General features: G+C 44.2%; 1 pseudogene; it reads left to right on the forward strand.

Moving 5' to 3' along the window:
• LOC138919975 (heparan sulfate glucosamine 3-O-sulfotransferase 4-like) overlaps positions 1-18,213 on the forward strand; it is a 141,042-nt pseudogene extending 122,829 nt beyond the window's left edge.
• The last annotated feature ends 658 nt before the right edge of the window (positions 18,214-18,871 follow it).

Consider the following 18,871-nt stretch of genomic DNA (forward strand, 5'->3'; position numbering starts at 1 on the left):
TCATGCTGTACAGTCTTGAAGAAAAGTAAGACAAAGACATATGGCTGAGATATATGTTCTGATTTCCACGTCGGCGTATTCATGAAGGAGCGAGAAATGGACAGCCTTTTCCTATTAGTTAGACGTAATTTCTACTTAGTTCCTATCAGGTTGCTATGTGATCTTTTCCTTGTTCCTGCTCTGAAGTTGGAGAACTCGGTGATGTGCACAGCCTTGAGCCACATTTCTAGTTTATTTTTTTTATTTTTATTTCTTTCTGCTGATGAAGATTCGTCCAGAGCTAACATCTGCCGCCAATCTTCCTCTTTTTTTCTAATTGAGGTCAAAAGAGTTTATAACCTTGTGAAATGTCAGTGGTCCGTTATAATTTGTTCGTCGCCATATCAATGTGCCCCTTTCCCCCTATGCCCAGCTCCCTCCCCTCTTCCCCTCTGGTAACCAGTAAACTGTTCTCTTTGTTCGTGTGTTTACCTTCCATGTATGAGTGAAATCACATGGTGTTTGCCTTTCTCTGTCTGGTTTATTTCACTTAACATAACACCCTCAAGTTCCATCCACGTTGTTGTGAATAGGACAAGTTTGTCTTTTTTTATGGCTGAGTAGTATTGCATTGTGTGTGTGTGTGTGTGTGTGTAAATATATATATATATGTGTGTGTATGTACGTATATGACATCTTCATCCAGTTGTCAGTTGATGGGCACTTGGTTTGCTTCCGTGTCTTGGCTATTGTGAATAATGCTGCAAGGAACATAGGGGTACATAAGTCTCTCTGAATCATTGATTTCCAGTTCTTTGCTTAAGTACCTAGTCATGAGATAGTAGTGAAGAGACTGTCTTTTCTCCATTGTATGTTCTTGGCACCTTTGTCAAAGATTAGCTGACCATAGATGTGTGGTTTTATTTCTGGGCTTTCAGTTCTGTTCCATTGATCTGTGTGCCAGTTTTTGTACCAGTACCATGCCATTTTGGTCACTATGGCTTTGTAGTACATTTTGAAGTCAGGGATTGTGATACCTCCAGCTTTGTTCTTTTTTCTCAGGATTGCCTTAGCAATTCGAGATCTTTGCCCCATATGAATTTTAGTATTCCTTGCTCTGTTTCCGTCAAGAATGTCAGTGGGATGCTGATAGGGATTGCATTGAATCTGTAGATTTCTTTGTGTAGTATGGACATTTTACCTATGTTTATTCTTCCAATCCATGAGCAAGGAGTCTCTTAACATCTCTTTAAGTCACTATCAATTTCTCTCACTCATGTCTTATAGTTTTCTTTGCATAAGTCCTTCACTTCCTTGGTTAAATTTATTCCTAGGTACTTAAGTTTTTTAGGTACGCTGGCAAATGGAATTATATTTTTGAGTTCCCTTTGTGTAAGTTTGTTGTTGGAGTATAGAAAAGCAACTGAATTTTGTAAGTTGACTCTGTACCCTGCAAATTTACTGTAGTTGTTAATTATTTGTATTAGTTTTACAGTGGATTTTGGGGGGTTTTCTATATACAAGCTCATGTCGTGTGCAAACAGCGAGAGTTTCACTTCTTCACCCCCTATTTGGATTCCATTTATTCTTTTCTCTTGCCTAATTGCTCTGGCCAAAACCTCCAGTACTATGTTGAATAAGAGTGATGATAGTGGGCATCCTTGTCTCGTTCCTGTTCTCAGGGGGATGGCGCTCAGTTTTTGCCCTTTGAGTATGATATTGGCTGTGGATTTGTCATATATGGCCTTTATTATGTTGAGGTAATTTCCTTGTATCCCTGTTGTTTTTCATAGTTTTTATCATAAATGGCTGTTGGATCTTGTCAAGTGCTTTCTCTGCATCTATTGAGATGATCATGTGGTTTTTATTCTTCAATTTGTTGATGTGGTGTATCACATTGATTGATTTGCGGATGTTGAACCATCCCTGTGTCCCTGGTATGAATCCCACTTGATCATGATGTATGATCCTTTTGACGTATTGCTGAATTCAGGTTGCCAAAATTTTGTTGAGAATTTTTGCATCCATGTTCATCAGCGATATTAGCCTGTAGTTCTCCTTTTTTGTGCTGTCCCTCTCAGGCTTTGGTATCAGTGATGCTGGCCTCGTAGAATGTGTTAGGAAGTGTTCCATCCTCCCTTGTGTTATTTTTAATATCTTCTTTTAGGTTTGTTAACAGTTGCTTTATGAACTTTGCTGCTCCTGTGTTGGGTGCATAGATATTTATAAGTGTTATTATTCTTCTTGATGGAGTGTCCCTTTGATCATTGTATACTGCCCCTCTTTGTATCTCTTTACCTGCCTTGTCTTGAAGTCTGCTTTGTCTGATGTAAGTATTGCGACATCTGCTTTCTTTTGTTTGCTGTTAGCTTGGAGTCTCGTCTTCCACCTCTTCACTCTGAGCCTGTCCTTGTCATTGGAGCTGAGATGAGTTTCGTGGAGGCTACAAATTATTGGATCTTGTTCTTTAATCCATCTTGCCACTCTGTGTCTTTTTATTGGAGAGTTCAGTCCATTTCCATTGAAGGTGATTATTGATGTATGACGGCTTAATGCTGTCATTATATCACTCGTTTTCCAGTTTTCCTGCATTTCCTTTGTTTCTCGTCCTGTGTGTTTTGGTCTACCCATTGAATTATGCCGTTTTTTATGCTGTGTGTCTTTGTTTTTTCCTTATTTCTTTTTTGTGTCTCTGTTCTGCTTTTTAGTTTAGTGGCTGACCTGAAGTTTGTATTCAGAATCTCGTGCATAACATAGTCCCTTTTCAGATGACCTCTTACTTCCTTGGTCTAAACTGATTCAGTCCCTTTCCACCTCGCCTCCTAAGTTATTATTCTCATATCTTATTCCAGCTTGTGTCATGAGTTTGTGGTTAAAGTGACAAGATTGTCTTTGTTTTTGGTGTATTCCTTCCCTTTAGCCTAATGCTGTAGTTGAATATTTGCTATCCTGTTCTGATCCTGTCTATCTGTTGGTCTCCTTACTCTGTGTTTTGTGACCCCTCTCTCCCCTTTGTCATTTTTTCAGGTATGAGGGCCTTCTTGAGGATTTCTTGGTGTGGGAGGATGGGTCTCATGGCTACGAAGTCCCTTAGCATTGTTTGTCTGGGAAAGTTTTAATTTCTCCCTCATATCTGAAGGATGTTTTTGCTGGGTAGAGTATACTTGGCTGAAGATTTTTATCTTTTAAAATTTTGGATATGTCATTCCATTCTCTTCTAGCTTGTAAGGTTTCTGCAGAGAAGTCTGCTTATCTGATAGGGGTTCCTTTGTAGGGTATTTTCTTCTGCCTTGCTGCCCTGAGTATTCTTTCTTTGTCATTCATTTTTGCCAGTTTTACTACTATATGCCTTGCAGTAGGTCTTTTTACTTGGACACATCTAGGAGATCTGAAGGCTTCCTCCAGACACGTTTCCCTCTCATTGTCTAGATTTGGGAAGTTGTCTGCTGTTATTTCTGTGAGCACGCGTTCTGCTCTATTCTCCTTATCTTCACCTTCTTCAATACCTATGATTCTTATGTTGTATTTTCTCATTGAGTTGGATATTTCTCGGAGACTTTCTTCATTTCTTTTTAGTCTCAGTTCTCTCTCCTCCTCTGTCTGGAGCATTTCAACATGTCGCTCCTCTGTGGTGTCCACATGAGCATTCAGGGAATCTGTATTTTGTTTTATAGCTTCCATTGTGTCTTTCATCTCTAATATTTCTGATTGATTCTTCTTTATAGTTTCAATCTGTTTTGTGGACTCGCTCCTGAACTCGTTGAATTGTTTCTCTATGTTCTCTTTTACCTCATTGAGTTTTTTGACAATAGCTCTTTTGAATTCATTGTTGCTTAGTTTACTTATTTCTGCATCCTCAGGACTGAATTCTGGGTGCTTATTTTCTCTCTGGTCTGGAGATTTGATGAATTGCCTGATGCTGGAAGGATGAGTCTTTTTCCCATTGTGATAGTATTCTGTTGCAGTTACAGCCTGTTGCCAGTGGATGGGGGTCAAGAGCCGTGTATTCTGAGCCCTCCACCTTCAGCTGAGCTGGCCCAGCGCAGTGCGGGTCGGGGGAGGGGCACTTTCTCCTGCGTGCAGTCCCGGGTTTCCCGATCAGCTCTCGCTGTCTGGTCTCCTGTGGTCTTGGCTTGATGAGGTCACCCCTGAGTGAAAGCTTTTGCCCTGTTAAAGGGCTTCCCTTTAGGCCGCCAGGGCCCTAGGGAGTCCTGGGTGATTCCACAGACGCGCAACCCCTCCCCCACTCCTTCTGTCACAGAGCCTCCCTGGCAGTGACCACAGTCTTTAGGGGAGGGAGCAGAGTTCTCTCTTACCCTGTGCCGGCTCCTCTGACGCAGGGCTCCAGCCTCTCCCCCCTCTGTCGTGTGGCTGCCGTGACTCTCCGAGGATTTTTGTGCTTTTAGGGTATTTTCTTTTGGAATAGGGTTGCTCCTTTTTGTTGTATCTTGGAGGGGAGAGAGTCCCGGGCAAGCTCACTCCACCATGATGCTGATGTCACTCCATTGCTTGTTTAATCTTGAAGTCGGTTTTGTCTAAGGACGGCAACACCTGCTTCTTTTGTTTGCCATTACCTTGGAGTCTCATCTTCCGTCAGTTCACTCTGAGCCTTTGTTTGTCTTTAGAGCTGAGATCTGTTTCCTGGAGGCAGCATAATGTTGGGTCTTATTTTTTAATCCATCCCACCACTCTCTCTCTCTTTTTTTTTTTTTTTTTGAGGAAGATTAGCCCTGAGCTAACATCTGCTGCCAATCCTCCTCTTTTTGCTGAGGAAGACTGGCCCTGAGCCAACATCCGTGTCCATCTTCCTCTACTTTATATGTGGGACGCCTACCACAGCATGGCTTGCCAAGCTGTGCCATGTCCACACCTGGGATCCTAACTGGCGCACCCCAGACCGCCAAAGCAGAACATGTGCACTTAACTGCTGAGCCACTGGCCCGGGCCTACACTCTCTCTCTTTTGATTGGAGAATTCAATCCATTTACATTTAGAGTGATGATTGATCTATGAGGGCTTACTGCTGCCATTTTATCACTTGTTTTCTGGTCGTTCTGTATTTCCCTTGTTTCTTGTCCTTTGTATTTCGGACTGCCAGTTTAGTTTGGTAGTTCTCTATAATGATTTTCTCCGTATGTATCCTTTGTGTCTCTGTTCTGATTGTTTGTTTAGTGGTTGCCATGAGGTTTATCTGAAAAATCTCATAGATGAGATAGTCCATTTCCTAATGGCCTCTTCTTTCCTTAGTCTAAAGCAGGTTCCATTCCTTTCTTCATTCCCTTCTAAGTTACTTTTGTCCTAACTTCCGTTTTCTGATGTTAGTTTGTGGTTAAAATGATGAGATTACGGTTATTTTTGATGTGTTCCTTTCCTTTATCTTCAATATTATAATTGGTTGCTATCCTGTCCTGATAGAGAACTGCAGTTTTCTGATTTTGTCTGCCTATTTATCTCTTTGCTCAAGGCTTTTTTAACCCTTTCTTTTTCTTTCTGATATGAGGGAGTCTTGTGGCAATGAACTCCCTCCGCTTTTGTTTATCTGGGAAAGTTTTTATTTCTCCATCATATCTGAAGGATAATTTCGATGGATAGAGTCTTCTTGGCTGAAAGTTTCTGTTTTTCAGAATTTTGAGGATATTGTTCTGTTCTCTCCCAGCCTGTAAGGTTTCTGCTGGGAAATTCAGTGAAAGCCTGCTAGGGGTTCCTTTGTAGGTTATTTTCTCCTGCCTTGCTACCCTTAATATTTTTTCTTTGTCATTTACTTTTGCCAGTTTCACTAACATATGCCTTGGAGAAGGTGTTTTTACATTGATACAATTAGGAGTTCGGTTAGCTGCTTTTTTTTTTTTTAAAAGATTTTATTTTTTTCCTTTTTCTCCCCACAGCCCCCTGGTACATAGTTGTATATTCTTAGTTGTGGGTCCTTCTACTTGTGGCATGTGGGACACCGCCTCATCGTGGTTTTGATGAGCAGTGCCATGTCCGCGCCCAGGATTCGAACCAACGAAACACTGGGCCACCTGCAGCGGAGCGTGTGAAATTAACCACTCGGCCATGGGGCCAGCTCCTCAGTTAGCTTCTTTTACTTGTAAATCCAGTTTTTTCCCCAAGTTTGAGAAGTTCTCAGCTATTATTTCTTTGAACAAGCTTTCTGTTCCTTTCTCTCCCTTCTTCCTCTGGCATACCTATAATCCTTCTGTTGCATTTCCTAATTGAGTCGGATGATTCTGGGAGAATTTTTTCATTTCTTTTTTATCTTAGTTCCCCCTCCTTCTTCTGAAGCATTTCTATGTTTCTGTCCTCCAAGCTGCTGCTTCTGTGTTCCATAAATCAGCCCTGTTATTCAAGGACTCCAGATTTTTCTTTATCTCATTCATTGTGTCTTTCATCTCCAACATTTCTGATGGGTTTTTATTTATAGTTTCAGTCTCTTTTGTGAAGAATTCTGTCTGTTCATTAAATTTTGTTCCTGATTTCATTGAACTGCTTTCCCAAGTTTTCTTGTAACTCATTGATTTTTTTAATGATAGCTATTTTGAATGGTCTTTCGTTTATATTGTAAATTTTTGTGGCTTCAGGACAAGATTGATTTCTGGGTGCTTGTCACTTTTCCTTCTGGTCTGGAGTATTAAAGTGTCTTTTTGTACTATTTCAGGGGGTGGATTTGTGCTTCCCCTTAGTGGAAGTATCTGATCGCAGATTCTACTTGCTACCAGTGGGAGGGGCAGGAGCTGTGTATTCTGAGCCCACCGCGATCCCTGGCATCTGTGCCTGTCCTTTGGAATCTGTGCTGACTGGGCACGTCTGCCGTTGCCCGCTCACTGCTGCTGCTTTAGAAATGTGTGTGCATGTGCTCTGGTAGGAGTCCCTTCCTCTGGCTGAGCTGGTGTGTCAAGTGGAGGGAGAGGTGCTTTGTTTTGCATGCAGAATCCTGGGGGCATTCTGCTCTGCACTTGCTGTCTCCCCCCCCCCCCCCGCCGGGGTGCTTGCTTGATAAAGATGCCCCTGCAATTCCTTGGCCTCCTCTGTGTGGGGCTTTCCCACAGCTGTAGGCAGCTCCAAGAGGAAAGGTGTTCCTGCGGAGAGCTGCCCCTTCCCACTCTCCTCACAGAGCCACATGCAGTCCTGTGCCCTAGATCACCGTCAGGGAGGAAGAGGAGATCCCCCTACCTCCTTCCACTTCATCCCGGGGGTACAGCACCTCCACCTTCAAATGTATGGCTGCCTGGGTCTCTCAGACGTCTGTTGTGTTGTGGGAATGTTCTCTGTTGGTTTATGAATGTCCTTTGCATTGTGTCTTGGGGAGAGAGTCTAAGGGAAGAGCTCACTCCACCATGATGGCGGATGTCACTGGTTTTTTGTGGGTGTGTATGTGAGCTGCCATTAGCATGGCAGATGGGTGGTGTAGGTCCGTACCTGGGAACCGAACCTGGGCCACCGAAGCAAAGTGTGCCAAACTTTAAGCACTAGGCCACTGGGGCTGGCTGCCAGATATCTAGTTTAAAATAGCCAAGTGTCATGAAACTTTCTACTTTACAAAGTCACTCATTCTTTAAAATAATAACCTGATGTCTAAGAAGAAATATTGAGATACCACTACCTTATTGTCTTTGTACAGTATTTAAAACTCATTCCTGGATGGGCTGTTTCTGCATTCGTGGCTAAAAGCTACAACTTCACCATGGCCGCCCCACAGCTCCTTTCCTTCCACATGCACGTTTCAGCTCACAACTGATGCTGGATGAGGGTGTTAAAGACTCTGAATCCTCTACTAAATAGTTTCCATACTGAGGGAGATTTGAATTCCTTCGCTCTGATGAAAGAAAGTCTATGCTTGTGAGATTTCTTGAAATATTTTACCATGAATGGTTCCACCAGTCTACCTGTAAGCTTTAAAGGTTTAACTCATGGAAGTTCTTCCGGTTTTCTAGCAGGTAATGGTGAAATATTTCTGGTTCCTAGTGCTATTGAAATTCTCTGTGTACTCTTGAGTTTTTACATCTAGGTGAGTCTGGGGAATGGCTCATCAGAAAGTACCCACTTTCTATTCATGATTCTGAGCTAAGTAGATTGTGAATATGTCACTCTGCTGCATAAAATTCTCCAAGGGTTCCCAACTATGTATAGTGTCAGGTAGAAAAGCCTCTCAGAATAGCATGTGAGCTCTTTACAATCTGGCACAATCCTATCATTTCAGATTCATGTGTATTCACTTCCTGCCATAGATCTCAGACTCTCGCCACACTAAACTACTGATCTCTTTCTCCAAACCTGTCAGGAAATTTCAGACCTTTCTACTTCTACTCATATACTCTTCCTTCTGCCTGTAATGCCTTGCCTCTCAGTGGGAATTGATATTTGTCCTTCACAGTGGAACAGAAATAACACCTCCTTTTTCTAGTATTTCCGATGCCCAAAGCAAAATTCATGACACCATTTTCTTTGGCCCCGTTGCTGTGGCCTAAATGTTGTGTCTCCCCAAAATTCCTTTGTTAAATCCTAAGGCCCAATGGGATGGTATTAGGAGGTGGGGCCTTTGGGAGGTGATTAGGTCATGAGGGCAGAGCCCTGAGGAATGGGATTAGTGCCCATATAAAAGGGGCTTCTGGGCCGACCTGGTGGCACAGTGGTTAAGGGCACATGTTCCACTTCAGTGGCCTGGGGTGCACCCGTTTGGATCCCGCGTGCGGACATGGCACCGATGGCAAGCCATGCTGTGGTAGGCGTCACACATATAAAGTAGAGGAAGATGGGCATGGATGTTAGCTGAAGGCCAGCCTTCCTCAGCAAAAAGAGGAGGATTGGCAGCAGATGTTAGCTCATGGCTAATCTTCCTTAAAAAAAAGGAGGGGGCCTTCAGAAACCCCTGTAGCCTTTGTCTCACAGAAATTATCTTCTACTGAATTTTTCCTCCCTTTTATTACCTCTGTTCTCTGCCTCCAGAACCCCGATAAAAGAAAGGGCAGACATGTATGCTGCTTCACATTTCTCTCCTACGTGCCATCATTCTGCCTTTGGCTCTGGTCTGCAAGATTCCACTGACTTTATCACCAGATCACTGACATGTTGTTAACCATCCCCATTCTCTTAGTCAGTCTGTCCACTGAATTGTTTTAGTGTCAAACATATTTTTAATTCCCAGGCACTCATTTGCGTCCTCTGATTACTCCTTTTTTGCAGCAGCAGTCTGTTCTTACTTTTGCACGTGCCATCTTTCCTATCTCACTAGAGTCATTTCTTACTCTTTTAACGTTGTTTTGTTTCCTGAATGATCTTTATTTCCTAAAAACACAATTATTTTACTTGTTAATCTTAATGTGAGTCACGTATGTGATTTTTTTTTCTTCACATTTGTTGACCCTTGGCTGTTAGTTCTTGTTTGTGAATAAAGATCTAGGCTGTTAAGCGGTGGGAGTTCCATTTGGATTTGTGTAGCTCTCTCTGCCAAGAAACTGCTCCCTGGATGAGCCTGTACTGGTGGGTCTGGTGCCATAACTGGAAAATGACAGTTCAGAGTTGTGGGGGTCAGCCGGCTGTGGAGAGCAAGTCAAAAAAGGGAGGACTTGACTTGAGCAGTGAATTATTTTGATGTGTTCCTTCTTGAGAAAAGCTGTGTTGCCTCTCCTTTTTCATTAAGGTGCCTGCTGGATGTTCCAGTGTTTCCTCAGACTCTGCTTTGCTTCCCATTCATGGTTCTACACTCAAATGAGGAGGCATCTGCATGTAAGCAGGTCACTTTCTTCAGCGTGCACAGCTAGGATTTTTATGTGGGGGCCAAAAGCCTCTGCTGTCTGCTGTATATATTTGGGAGGAGGGCAGGGAAGAGAGATGTGGTCCAACTAGCCCAGCCTTCCCAGATGCAGTCTTTTAAATCAAAAATATTCATCATATGTATATATATATATGTGTGTGTGTATATATATATATACACACACATATATATATACACATATATTGAGCAGTATGATAAGAGTGGCAAAATGGCTGAAAATTCTGTCTATCCTGTGTCCATGCCCCTCTGCAATGTGACTTTGGAGCCCCTCCTAGCAAGAGGTGGCATTTGTTTCTCCATCTTCTTGAATCTGGCTTGGCCCTGTGGCTTAGTTTGATCATTGGGATTCTAGAACAGTGACCTGAAGGAGAGACTTGAAAACCGCTTGCACACTGGACTTGCTGTCTCTTGCTGCCCTTATAAAGAAGATAGGTAAGGGGCCAGCTTGGCGGCATAGCTGTTAAGTTCGTGCACTCCACATCAGTGGCCTGGGTTTGCCAGTTTGGATCCTGGGGGTGGACCTATGCACTGCTTATCAAGCCATGCTATGGCAGGCATCCCATATATAAAGTAGAGGAAGATGGGCATGGATGTTAGCTCAGGGCCAGTCTTCCTCAGCAAAAAAAGGAGGATTGGTGGCTGATGTTAGCATAGGGCTAATCTTGCTCAAAAGAAACCCCAAATAAGTAAAAGACAGGAAAGTTAAAAATACATTTTTTTCCATATGAATTCTGAGCTATCAGAACTAACAGTCCTGGGAGCCAGCCCGGTGGCTCCGCAGTTCAGTGTGTACATTCTGCTTTGGTGGCCCGGGGTTCGCCGATTTGGATCCCGGTTGCGGACATGGCACTGCTTGGCAAGCCATGCTGTGGTAGTCGTCCCACATATAAAGTAGAGGAAGCTGGGTACGGATGTTAGCTCAGGGCCAGTCTTCCTCAGCAAAAAGAGGAGGATTGGCAGCAGTTAGGGCTAATCTTCCTCAAAAAAAAAAATAACACTCCTATGAAGAAGCCCAAGAGGATGACAAGAGGCATGTGGCCCATTTGCTTCTGTTGCTCTGACCAACAGCCTGCCAGACTCATAGCATGTGACAAAGACTTCCCTAGATTATCCAACCAGCAGCCAATTTACAGCTGAGCATGGATGCCTGGGATACAGAGCCTGGGAGAGATGTGCTGAGTTCACGCAGATAAGAAGAACTGCCTAGTTGATCCAAATCATGAACTAAATAAGCAGTTGTTGTTTGAGACCCCTAAGTTTTGGGGTAGTTTATCACCCAGCAAGAGCTCACTGATACAAACACCGCATTGTCTTGATGTTCCAGCTACTGTAGATACTCTGATAAACAAAGTAGATCAGGCCTCTGTCCTCAGGTGACGAGAAACAAAGAAATAAATGAGTCAGACAACTTCAGAGATTCACACATGCTCTGAAGGAAAGCAAGCAGGGTGATGTGACTGGCTGGGGTTGGGATCTCATTTAGATACTGTGATCAGAGAAGAATGCTTTGAGCAGCTAAAGTTTGAGCCAAGACCTGAATGACAGGGAAAAGCCAACCATGTGAAAGTCTGGAGGTAGACTGTTCCAGACAGGAAACAGCAAATGCACAGGCAGTGAGCTGGGGAGATACTTCACATGTTAAAAGGACATAAAGAAGGTCAATGAAGCTGGAGTTGGTGAGCAAAGGAGAGAGAGAGGGGAAAGATGTAAAGTCAGGAAACAGACGTTGGGGGAGGACTTGGCCTGTGATTCATTTACCAGTTACCTTCATGCTTGTACCCTGTCTCATCTCTGTCCTTGATGTTTGTGGACTAGGAGCTTGGAGCTCTCAAAGGACCCCTGTGGGAAGGGTCCCTCTTTTCTCCAGCATTTTGGTCTACATCTTTCTGTGATCTGTTTTCATCAGTCAGATCTATCTGCTTTCTGTCTTCTCGGATTTCTTCAAGATGTCCTCCAGCTGACTGCCATTCTAGTTTACTAGCATTACCACGGATTCGTTCTTTTTAAAATACAAGATGGTTTTTGGGGGCGTTTTTAAGGACCTTCGTATATATTAGTCCCCAAATCACCATCTTTAGTTGAAATTCTCATATCTCATGTTTAAATTTGGAGCTCTAAGCCCATAAATCTCCCATCCCCCTTTGTTATCCTATCTTTTTCTCTGTTTCTTCTCTTTTCAGCTTGTCTTTACAGTGGCTGGTGAGAGGCCAGCCCTCAATGGGCTCTTTATTCACTATCCAAGAAATATGTCCTGAGAAGCTTTTATCTGCAAACAAAATGGAGGCCCTTCTCACCTACCAGTTGCCCCTTTGCAGCCACTTGCCTTGCTCGGTTCCTGCTGAGTTGAATATGCTCATCCAAACACCCCCTGCTGGGACACTGAGGGGACACAGGGTCAGTTCTTCCCAGTGCCTTCCACTTCACTAGACACTTCAGGTGTTTCATTTCCTAGGGAGGTTTTGATGTCTCAGAATTCATATACCAGAAAACTGTATTTGAACATCCTGGTCTTCCATCTATCTGTCTGTCTATGTTCTATCTTCATTGAGTTTTGGGTGCCACAAATCATTAGATGGCACATAGGATGTCATACCTGGGAGGGATGGTCCATGTTACCCTTTTGAGAACAGGAGATGCTACACCCTTGCAGACCAAGAGCTTGGCCTTCCTGGACGTTTGTAAAGTTTCCAGGCAAGGAATCTTCACTTATCTCCCTAAAACAGATAAACATACTTTTGTACAGAGATGAGTGCACGTGAAAGGTGAGACTAGCAATCTTCAGGGCCCAGAGCTTACTCATGATGTTTTCTTCCACAAATCTGTTGGGTCCTTTGCAGAAGCCCAAAGTACAAAACTCTTTGCCTGCCCTGCATTTGCCTTACAGGAATACCACTACACACTTCCCTCCAGCCCAGAATCAGAGGCCAGAGCACGTTGAATGAAGAGGAAAGGAGGTCCATATTCTCTTTTCTACCCCAGGGCCATTGCGAGTGCTGTTCCCTTCACCATTCTCCGTGCTTTTCCTCCAAGTCTCTTACTTATCCTGGCTCTTACTTATCCTTCTGGACTCAGCTTATATGCTGCTTGCTCGGAGAGGCCGTCTCTGCTTTTCTGATCTTCCCTTCCTTCCCCAAGTCTAGTGGATGCTGCTGGTGCCCTGCCCGGGTCCCCTTCACTGGTGGCACACTCTTTCCTCAGTTGCTGTGAGTATTCATTGCTCAAATGGAGCTGCCTTGCCTGGGAGGTTACTCCTGGCCGCAGGGGACAGTCAGTGGCCAATGATTGACTGGGGCACAAAAAGCCGGAAGCCTGGCCTCAAGGTGGACCAGAGCCTTCTGGGATACGAGGGAGAAGTTAGTCTCCAGCTGAGACAGCCCCTTTGCTTAGTTTTCTTCTCCTGTCTGCTGCTTCCCTCACACTGCACCCCCTCCAGAGAGCCCTCCTCCAATGAATCCTTTTCACCAGAGTCACTGTCTCAGGCCCTGCTTCTGGGAAGCCTGACCGAAGACACTGAGAAAGCTTTCTTTAAGAGGTTTGTCTGTGTATTTACACAGCGAGGACAAGTTTTCTCTCTGACCCCTGCGCCTCTAACAGTGATGGAGTGTCATGTGAATGGACTCGGATGTGAATAGTCCCCCTGGAACTGGCCACACAGCAGCCCCCCGTCTGAGGCTCCTGAAGAGCTTCTCTAGGAGGTGGAAGGGGAAGAAGAAAAAGAGACACTGCACACAAGCAGTTCACCGGGAGGCTGTGCTGTCATTTCTGAAGCAGAGCTCTTTGACCTGCTAAAAAGGGGTATCTTTTAGAGGCTTTAGTAAAAATCATTTAATCTAAAATTCAATATCAATGCCGCTCGTTAATTTTTAAGAACCCCATATCTGTTCTTTCCCTGAAGTGAAACAAATTTGGTTAAGGATGGGTGTTTCTGAGTTTATTTCCTACACAGTTGAAAGCTCAATGCCATGGTTAAGTCTCTTGTCCCAAAGGTAACCCCTTGGGAGCCACAGCAATAGCACAAACTAATGAAACAGGAGGAATTCATGTTTGAAGAGCCAGAGCCTCTGGAGACGTTGACTCAATGGCCTGAGCCCCACAGGATGGTTTCGAATTGAGTTCCTATGCAAATGTTTTTAAACACCAGTCCTGTGTCACTTACACATTCAATACTTAAAATTTAGATTATCTGGAGGTGACTCTTGAGATTTAACAATTGTGACGTTTTCTTGAGGCATGAACTCAACTCACACATCCTACAAAGTTGGCAGATGGTGAGTGAACGAGGTGACCATTGAGCATCTACTTGGCATGTGTGCAGTAACTCACATGAAGGGATTTAAATCTTTCCAACTGTGAATGTTGCTAACAGAAGGGCAGAGGTGGGGGGAAGAAATGGCAGGTGTTTGAGGGTCTGCAAGACCAAAGCTCTCACAGCTGTCGCGTGATTACCATAGGCCCTCCATGTCAGCCACCACAATGGCTGCTTTAGAATCTGATTTTCCAGATGCACAGTTAAGGATACAGAGGCACTGATGTGCTGTCTTAGGAGGAAGATGGAGCTTGGGTGTCTGTTAAATTGGAATTTGAAGGTGATCAGGGTTGTGATCCCCTCTCTGATTTTCCCAGCTTCTCGCACCCGCAGTTGAAGAAGCCGTGTCCTGATAGTCTCAGGCAGAGTAGTTCCGCCGATTCCTTATTCCCAGTGCAGGTTTGCTTTTCTCTCTGCATCTTTCTTTTCTGTTTATGACACCACCATCTTAGTTGCTGAAGTTTCCAACCTTGACCGTAGGCCCCTGTACGTTTGTCCTTCTTATGTCTTCTCCTGTCATTAACCTCAGGGCCACCTCCACCCCTTATCTTCTGGCTATGATTCCTTGGGCTCCTCACGGGATGTGACCATGACTTCCATCCACTTGAATCCTTCATGGGCCTGGCCTCGCCTTGGACCTTTGGGTGACTCTGAGTCTCTCCTCCCCCAAGAGCATCATTATGGGGACCCATTGGGAAAATCCTCTACTTTGGCTCTGCTCCCAAGGTCTCCTCCTACAGCAGCGTGTGCTGCCTTTTCCCTATCACGGGAAGCGTGTGAGATTAACTGTTTTGACTCCTTTCTCTTGTTTGAAAGAAAGCAACACCAAGATGTGTGTTTCCTCCCAGAAAGACTAGAGATAGGCAATAAGGAAGGGGAAAATGTGTCTGCAAATCTGTAGCTTAAAGCTTCGTGTGTTTAAAAATCATTCTTGTTTGTCTTTTATATTCCTATAAAATGCATAGAGAGTTTTATCCATCAGTATTCCAGACAAGATCAAAGAAGCCTATGTTCTGATAGCACCATTAAAGAGGAGGGGCCCCTCTCTCCCTGCTGCCCCTGAACAAAGGCTCCCGTGAAAGCTAGGACAGTCGCTCTGACACCTGACCCATCACCAGATGAACCTCAGGAGCTCTGGGCCCAGGGGTGTCCTGACTGGAGCCAGAACACAGGAACAAGGGAGGTTATAAGACCTGAATAGTACTTGGCATTGGATTTGATGGACACTGCAGGGACTGAAAAACTCTTTAGCCAGTTTTCTTCTTTTACTCTCTCATAGTTTGTATTTCATTTCCATCAAATGGCATGAAAGCATGTTATTGGCCAGCGAGAGGATGAAACCCTGATGTGGACTGGACCTACCCTAAACCTAGTGTGAATTCTGAAATCCCCACGACTGATCACAGTGACTTCTCCTTCCACCTCTTCAGCTCTGTCTTCCCCTGGAGCCTGCTGTCTGTCAGCTCAGGATCTCCGTGCTCACACCTCTCTGGCCTTGCTTGTTTCAGCCCAAGGTTAGCCACTTTGCTGGTTCTCGTGAGCATCCCTGATGCCCTTACGTCTGTGCACTTCCATGACCCCTGCCTTCCCATCCTCAGCCATGCCACTCATGACCCCCTTCAATATCTAGAATGTGAGGCCACACCGAATAAAATCACAAGAGTTATTTGCTCTTTATCTAGTTGGCCCTTTGATGGTTCTGATGTCCTCAATCCTTCACTGGTTGACCACAACATATTCTTAAAGTACTCCAAACCTGTTCCACTCTGATCAAGGTCCGTATGCCATCCCCACTGCCAAACTCGGCAAAATCATGTTTTGTGGGGACCAAGTCCATCAGTGTGAGTTTTCTCAAAATCTCTCTCATCTACATCAAATTCATTTTTGTATTTGCCCCTCTCTTGTTTTTCTTCTTTCCTCCAATAAAGAAATTTCCCTTGGTATTATCTAATCAAGTTGAAAATGTACATGGTCCCTGACTCAGTATTTTTTTCTGTCTCTTCATCTCCTTGCTTATTTTCCTGTTGACTTATTCTATGTATTTTTTTTTAGAAGGTCTGTTTAGTTCTTAGGAGGATGAAGCTGTAGAGAGAGCCATGCTAATTATGTGTGTCCCTTTCCTCCAGAATCTCAGCCTCCTCCAAAATAGACACAGAGGTCGGACACTGTCATCCTGGAGCTCAGAGCTCAGTGGGGAAGATGGAGTATGAATAAAGTGTTACAACGCAACGTAAGTACTATAACGGATGTCCACTCCAGGTACGGGTGCGGCACAGAGCAGCGGATGAACTCAGTGGGGGTGGAGGCAGGAAAGCGTTACAGTCAAGAAACAGCTGAGCTGGATCTTAAAGAATTATTAGTTCAGTAGACAAGGTGGGGAGGTAGCCATTAAATATCTGTTAGATTAGTAAACGAAGGGTATATCCCACAGAGAAAACAACGGGTGCCAAAAGAGTGACGAAGTGACACAGCTCTGTCTCTTGAGGAAAAGTGCAGGCTCAGTCTAGCTAAAGCAGGTGGGAGGAAGAGAGAGCTGGCAAATGGGCCTGAGAGCTCAAAAACTAAAATAAAGAATATACCTAAGAAAATTAGATGAAGGAAATAATACTGATAAAAGCAGAAAGTATTGGTTCAAGAAATCATGAAAACAGTAGCATTAACACTTAATTCCAAGAGTTGTTTCTTGAAAAGAAAGAAAGAGCAAGAAAGGAGAGACAGCAAGAGACCAGAAGGGCAAGAAGAAGGGATGGAGGGAGGATAGAAAGAGGTCTTGTAAGTTTAATCAGGGGAAAAGGAAAACACATACAAAGTAAATGTATTGAAAGTGTATTTATAGAGGGCTCGATACTTCCCAGGTCCTGGGCAAGGTGTTGGGGACAATCAGCTGTATAGACAGACACGTTGTCTGCCTTTGAGGAGCTGAATTTTAACGAAGAAAGTGCTTCTTTAAACACGTAACTACACAGACAAAATATAACCCACTAATTGAGAGATGTGAAGGCAAAGTAAAGAATACAGCGAGAGGCTGGAGCAAGGTCAGAAATTAACTTGGGGCTGGGTGCTGGGTCGTGAAAGGCTATCTGAAGATGTGGCATTTCAGCCAGCATCTGGGAGAGGAGGATGAGTTAACCAGACAAAGAGTGAGTGCAGAAGCAATCCAGGGAGAAAACCAGCCCGTGTGAAGGTCTTGAGGTAAGAAAGTCCAAGTCACTGGAAGAAGGTGAGTGGGGCTGCAGTGCACAGAGGAAGCAGAGAGTTGCCAAGACTTACAGGGAGGGTGCCAACAGTGTCAGTTTGGCCAGGACTAGGGGGAGGGTCCTGGCGTGTAAGACTTTCAGATTTAACACTGGGACAGTCCCGAGCAAACCTGGATGAACTGGTCACCCTATTTACAGGCCTCATTCATGATTTTGGACCTTAGCAGCAGAGCAGTGTGGCAGCCATAATCGAGGCAGCCATAGTGAGGATGGAGAGAAATGGACGGATTCAAGAAATATTTAGATGTAAACTGACAGAACTTGAGGACAAAATGATAGCCAGGGAAGGGGTTAGGGCAGGGGGAATAATCTAGAATGAACTGCAGATTTTTCTGGCTTTGGAAACCAGAGAGATGTGCATTAAAAAGGAATTAATACAGAAAGAGACGACGCTAAAGTTGGTCTTTGACGTTAACTATCAAGTGAGAGCTCGAGGTTTGATCACATTTGAGCACACAGGAATAAATTTTGGTACCCTCCATCTCTCCCACCCCTCGGATTGAAATAGAAAGTGGACCTGGTAGAAACCCAAATGTGCTCCAGACAGAATTTGGAATTCAGTTTGAACCTGTAAAGAAGTGGAGTGTTCCTCACCCTGATAAGGGGACAAGACAACATAATAAGTAAAAGGAAAACCGGAAGGCTTTGTTACAGACCGCATTCAGCCTGCATTCAGATGGCATGTCAAGAACTGTATTACTCTTGTCCCCTCGTCCAACTCTTAGACTCCCATAATTAACCCAGAGGAAGTTGTAAGTGAAATAATTATGAAGTCCTTTCAAAACTAGACACTTGACACATGTGTTATAGAAACCTTATAAAAAGGAAACTGGATTCTTGTAAATTTTAAGATTATATGAATTCAGACACAAAGACACTCCTATGAATTTTCACAAAAATACTCAAATCACAGAGTTTGTTCTGCCTGCCATTGAGATGTGGGGGATTTTGCTGTGTGCACTAAATTCTCTTCTTCTTCTTTTATTTATTTACTTATTTCCTTCTTCTCCCCAAAGCCCCCCAGTACGTAGTTGTATGTTTTAGTTGTGAGTCCTTGTTGTGGCATGCGGGACGCCACCTCAGCATGGCTTGATGAGCAGGGCTATGTTCGCACCCAGGATCTGAACCGGTGAAGCCCTGGGCTGCCAAGCAGAGCACGTGAACTTAACCACTCGGCCACAGGGCAACCCCTAAATTCTCTTCTTTAACTGCCCATGTCACGAGAGCACAAGACTAGAATGAAGACAAGCACGGGAGACCAAGGATGAGAGTTTATTGAACATGAAGGTCTCATCCACATTAGAAAGCACAATCCCGGTGAGACCTCAGTCATGTATCTAGACGGGTGAGAACTTGCTTCCAGTGTCCCTGAATCCCAAATGGAAGGATGCTTTTCCTGTATGTGGGAGCCGAACGCCAGGGCTGGGAAGGGCTGCCAAACTCATTCAGCCCAGTCTTACATCCGCAGTCTGTTTTTCAACACTCCTTCACTCGTTTATTAATTTAACAAATATTATTGGCACCTGCTGTATACACAGCACTCTTCTAGGGACTTGG

Source organism: Equus caballus, chromosome 21 (assembly GCF_041296265.1).
Source record: "Equus caballus isolate H_3958 breed thoroughbred chromosome 21, TB-T2T, whole genome shotgun sequence".
NCBI lineage: Eukaryota > Metazoa > Chordata > Mammalia > Perissodactyla > Equidae > Equus > Equus caballus.